Genomic DNA, 6,318 nt, shown 5'->3' on the forward strand with positions numbered 1-6,318 from the left:
GCGAGCATGCTCCGACGGCACGCGCCGCCGGTCGCCTCTTCATCTCCATCCGGAAGGCATGCACCAAGATTGGATTTCCTGTAGGAGAAGCACCATCGCTAGCTCCTTGATGATAGATGCGGGCGGGCAGGCTCTACTGATCATGCAAGATGCAACGCACCCTCCTCCAGAAACGCTGCCTCTGAAAGGATCAATGAACCAGCCATGTGTTTGAGTTACGACTTCTGCGAGCATGCTCCGACGGCAAGAACCCTTACGCTTCCGGCCTGCCGCCATGTCATGGATTGATCTGAGTACCAGACTGAGCGTCATGAACACCAACAACATAGATCTATATGATCGTCAGCATGGCCGGCAACAGATGACACAAGTTGGAATCCACAAACCTGTATTACAGCACTTGAATTCATCACCGTTCAGATAATGTATGTTCATCAACAACTATTGAAGATGCCATCGAGTCGGTGGCGCTATCTTCCGGCCCCACCGAATGGCCAAAGTCTGCGTCAGAACCTGATCGGTAATACAATTTCTCCGCTATTTAGCTCATACCCAGATTGAAGCTGCTCTATACGGTGCGGATACATGAGTTAAGTAATTTGTCCAGTAAACTGATTATTAATTGGCAAGCTGACTCGCGCACGGTAGTAATTGGTCTGATAAATTGCAAAAGCCAACATGCATGACCATGCAGTGTTTCTGCGTAGCATCTATCGACTAAGAAGCATAGCACACTTCACATCTTAATCTGCTGCTCAGCTTATCCCTGCATACATATGTAGCAACTTTTCTGCTTCTGAATTTTGTTACTTCTGAATTTTGCAGGCAGCCAACCAAGCCTCCTCTCTCAAGAAAACTACCTGGTGCGCGTATTGCTGCTAAAAAGACCGAGTAAGATTCAGTAATTATTTCTACCTAAGTGGTTATTTTTTGGGCAATTGCTAGCTAAGCTTGCTCTACTTGCTTTGATACACGGCTATTCAACTAGGCATGTAAGGACTCTGGAGAGTAAGGGCCTCTCTGTTTTTTTTTAAGACTTCAAACAGCAGGCTATTTCTTACATCGGCAGATTTCTTCAGAAATCTAGCATGCTACCTTCCCACTTACGGGCAGTCACGCAAATCAGCAGCGGTTTACAGGGACGGGGTTCATAATGGCGGCTCGGTGGTTGCTGCCTTGACACTTCTGGGCAGCCATGCAAAGCAGCAGCCTGCAGCGAGCAGGTTCCGCCCTCTCTCTCTCTACATGAGCAGCGTCAGTCTATTTTTTTCTTTAGACTTCAAACTGCAGGCTATTTCTTGCATTGGCAGTTTCTTCAGATATCTAGCATGCGGTCTTGGCACGTCCACAATGGCAGTCACGCAAAGTCGCAAAGCAGCGGCGGCTTGCAGCGACGAGGTCCACAATGGCAGCAGCCAGCTAGAGATGGCCAACTTCAGGCGACAGACATGCTCTGGTCTGCATATTAAATTGTCACGCAAAGCAGCAACGGCTTGCAGTGACGACGAAAAAGGATCAACCAAACCAGTTTGATTCACGCTTTGTGCGAGCATGCTCCGACGGCAAGAACAGGAGATCGACAGGTAAAGCATCATACACCAATGTAGTCGCATCGAATATCATGCCTTTAGCAACACTAACCAGGTACACTTGATTAAATCCTATCCTGCACTCCTGCATGATCTACCAATTACCAGCTAGCCTATACAATTTTTTTCTTCTACAGATGAGATATGCCATCAAGTATACATATTTCTTACTACATAGGGTGACATGTTAAAATTCATTTATACGGCGTCCACTTGATTAAGAATTAATGACTGAATACGGCTAAAGTACGACTATGAACCGGGGTTTATGTAAAATTTGTTGAAAAAACTCACCACAAGGATTCAAGTCTCCATGGTCTCAACATAGGTTTATCTTTGCACAGCCGATATTTGACTACAATTTTCCTCAAAAGAATGAGACTCTAAATTTAGTTATGGGTCTGAATATTTACATATTAGGTGGACACATAATGCAACACATTTAAAAAAAAATTCCGTCCAAAATGTAGATTAAAAGAGAAAAAAACGAAGTGGTGTTTACTATGTAGTGATAGAGCACGAGTGTCAAAATTATAGTATGAACGCCCGTATCTTAATTAGTGTGCATGAGATTGGGTGTATAATAGGTAGAATAAGCTAAATAGAGCATGCACGATGGAATACATGGATGAGTTGTTGCGTTAGTATTCATTTACAGAGATCATGGAGGTAAGGAGGTTTATAAAAAATTGTGCGTCTGAGAAACAAAAGAGAATATATACTTACAAAATCCGTGTGCAAGGCATGCATGGTATCGCATATCAAGACTCGACGTACCGATGAGAGTGATATGTCTAAGCAGACGCATTATGCGGGTACAAATAATGATAGTGATGCACGGAGCTAAATAATAGTATTTTCAGGAAATTAGTGCAAAATAGTTGATCATAACCTGGAATCTATAAAAATAATTTTAATTAAAATTACATAGAGTAAATCTAGGCGCACAAATGCGCGGGCCACATAGCTAGTTCCTGGGATTGCGATGAATGACATAATAGGCATCCGGACTTAAAAACCCGGGTGTTGACAATGTTCTTATGTAAGTTTTGCTGTACTGGTTCATACTTGTGTTTGCTTCAAACAACCTTGCTAGCCAAAGCCTTGTACTGAGAGGAAATGCTTCTCGTGCAGGAAAAGTCCGGTTTGAACCTGGGTGCATGTGAACCCTAGTTGGAAATGCATTTTCTAAATGTTAAAAAATTCTGAAATAAAAATATTCGGGTACGTACGCATGTTCCATGTGTGCGTAGAAAGTTTTCGCGGATAAATCACTTTTTTATTTCAGAATCTAAAATAGACAAAATACGTCACATATATACTGCTATATAGCCCTGCAAAATTTTACTTTTTTGCCGAGACAAAATAAAAACTTTTTTCGTCACGAAACTCATGTCCAGGACACATATTTGAGATCATCTGGGAAATCATTTTGTGTTTCGATTTTTAAAACATGTTTTGACATCACAAACGGAACTTTTCAAAAAGTGGGTTCATATGCCCCCATGTTCCATATATGCAGTCTCTTCTCGTGCATCCAAAACCTTGAGCCAAAACCTATGCCATTTGTGTCCATCATATCTACCTACTATGTGGTATTTCCTGCCATTTCAAGTAAATACTTCATGTGCTACCTTTAAACAACTCAAAAGCTATTATCTCTTATTTGTGTCAATGTTTTATAGCTCATCAGAAAGTATGTAGTGTTTATCTTTCAACCTTGTCATTTACTTCTGACAGACTTTCACTAATGGACTAGTGGCATATACATCCGCTTATCCAAAAAATTTGCAAAAAGAGCTGGCAATGGGGTGCCCAGTCCCAATTAATTAACTTTCATTAATAATTCTCTTCACATGTTTTGCCCTGATCTATCAGTAAGCAACTTAATTTTGCAAATAGACACTCCTCTATGGTATGTGAATGTTGGAAGGCACCCGAGGATTCGGTTAGCCATGGCTTGTGTAAGCAAAAGGTTGGGAGGAGTGTCATCAATAATGAAACTAAAATACATGTGTAAACAAAAGAGAAGAGGGATGATCTACCTTGCTGGTAGAGATAACGTCCTTCATGGCAATCGCTTTTGAAAGTCTGGTTGATAAGGTAGTTAGAGTACCCGCTACCATTCGTTGACAACAACAAACACCTCTCAAAACTTTATTTTTATGCTCTCTTTATGATTTCAAAATTTAAAAAGCTCTAGCACATGATTTAATCCCTGCTTCCCTCTGCGAAGGGCCTTTCTTTTACTTTATGTTGAGTCAGTTTACCTACTCCTTTATATCTTAGAAGCAAACACTTGTGTCAACTGTGTGCATTGATTCTTACATACTTACTTATTGCACTCATTATATTACTTTGTGTTGACAATTATCCATGAGGTATGCATGTTGAAGTTGAAAGCAATTACTGAAACTTAAATCTTCCTTTGTGTTGCTTGAAACCTTGTATTAAGAATTTATTGCTTTATGAGTTAACTCTTATGCAAGACTTTTTGATGCTTGTCTTGAAAGTACTATTTATGAAAAGTTTTTGTTATATGTTTAGTCATTATCTATTTGTTAGCAAACTATAGATCATTGCCTTGAGTCACTTCATTCATCTCATATGCTTTACAATAGTATGATCAAGATTATGTTGGTAGCATGTCACTTCAGAAATTATACTTTTTATCGTTTACCTATTCGAGGGCGAGTAGGAACTAAGCTTGGGGATGCTTGATACGTCTCCAACGTATCTATAATTTCTGATGTTCCATGCTAGTTTTATGACAATACCTACATGTTTTGCTCACACTTTATAATGTTTTTATGCATTTTTCGGGACTAACCTATTAACAAGATGCCGAAGTGCCAGTTCCTGTTTTCTGCTGTTTTTGGTTCCAGAAAAGCTGTTCGGGCAATATTCTCGGAATTCGACGAAACAAAAACCAAACCTCCTATTTTTCCGAGGGACGGGCAAGCCAGGGGGAGGCCCACGGCCTCCAGACCACATGGGGGCGCGGCCAAGGAGGGGGGCGCGCCGCCCTATGGGGTGGGCCCCCCGGGCACCCCCTCGCGCCGCCTCTTCGCCTATATATTCCCTCGCGACGCGAAAACCCTAAAACAACAGATCATACTCCAGAAAGACTCCCGGAGCGCCGCCGCCATCGCGAAACCTAGTTTCGGGGGTCAGAAGTTCCTGTTTCGGCACCCTGCCGGGACGGGGATCGACCCCCGGAGCCTTCTCCATCGACGCCACAGCCTCCATCATGCTCCGTGAGTAGTTCCCCCATGGACTACGGGTTCTAGCAGTAGCTAGTTGGTACTCTCTCTCCCATGTACTTCAATACAATGATCTCATGAGCTGCCTTACATGATTGAGATCCATCTGATGTAATCGGTGTTGTGTTTGTTGGGATCCGATGAATTGTTACATTATGATCAGTCTATCTATATAAGTTTGTGAAGTTATTGTTGCTACAACCTTATTGTGTTTAATGCTTGTTACTAGTGCACGAGTGGCATGATCTTAGATTTGAGCTCTATAATTATTGCTTAGATTGTATCTACAAGTTGTTTGCACATGTCTATGTCCGGAACCCGAGGCCCCAGAGTGACAGCAACTGGGATAACTGGAGGGGATGGCTTAGATATGAGGATCACATGTTTTCACCAAGTGTTAATGATTTGCTCCGGTGCTCTATTAAAAGGGGTACCTTAATTACCAGTAGATTCCCTTGAGGCCCGGCTGCCACCGGCTGGTAGGACAAAAGATGTTATGCAAGTTTCTCATTGCGAGCACGTATGACTATATATGGGAGACATGCCTACGTATAATTAATAGACTGTATGTTCTGTCTTAATGCTATTTCAGTCCTATCAATTGACCAACTGTAATTTGTTCACCCAACACTTGTTATTGGAGAGTTACCACTAGTGTAGATAGCTGGGAACCCCGGTCCATCTGTCATCATCAAATACTCACTCGGTCCTATATGCCATTAGAAGTAGTATCAACTATTTTCTTGTGCCATTGCTTACGTATTCTTTATTCTGCTGTGTATTCTTGTTACTATTGCTCTCATATTATTGCTGCTTTCACATCACCCCTGTTACCAGTGCTTTTCCAGGTGCAGCTGAATTGACAACTCAGTTGTTAAGGTTTATAAGTATTCTTTGTCTCCCCTTGTGTCGAATCAATAAATTTGGGTTTTACTTCCCTCGAAGACTGTTGCGATCCCCTATACTTGTGGGTTATCAGAGGGTAGGACCCCCTCCCCCCAATATTAAATCCTCGATTGTGACCGGCTTTATACGCACATGCATGCGTGCTAATAACTACACTTAATTAGCTAGGAATGGACATTTATATATGTATATATATATATGTATATAGAAACTCTATTTGGCCCCTGGGGTGCTGAAAGGTTATTTTGCACCCAACATAATTTTATGTTGTTGCATTCGTAAAATTATGTTTTGTTTACATATAATTATGTTCATATTGATTTACCACAAAAAAACTGACATAAAAAACGCATTGTGTGAATAATTGTAGTGTAAAAAATGACGAAAAAACTTATTTTATGTCATTTTTTACGTCACATAAACAATTTTTTTGCAAGGTCTCTTTTTTCTTATGTTCTACTCGACTAATTAAGTAAGAAAAAATTTACGTGACGTAAAAATCATTTACGGTTGCAAAGATAGAGGTGGGTGTAAAATAACTATTCTACTCCCTGGGGGTC

This window comes from Lolium perenne, chromosome 2, assembly GCF_019359855.2.
Source record: "Lolium perenne isolate Kyuss_39 chromosome 2, Kyuss_2.0, whole genome shotgun sequence".
Classification (NCBI taxonomy): Eukaryota; Viridiplantae; Streptophyta; class Magnoliopsida; order Poales; family Poaceae; genus Lolium; species Lolium perenne.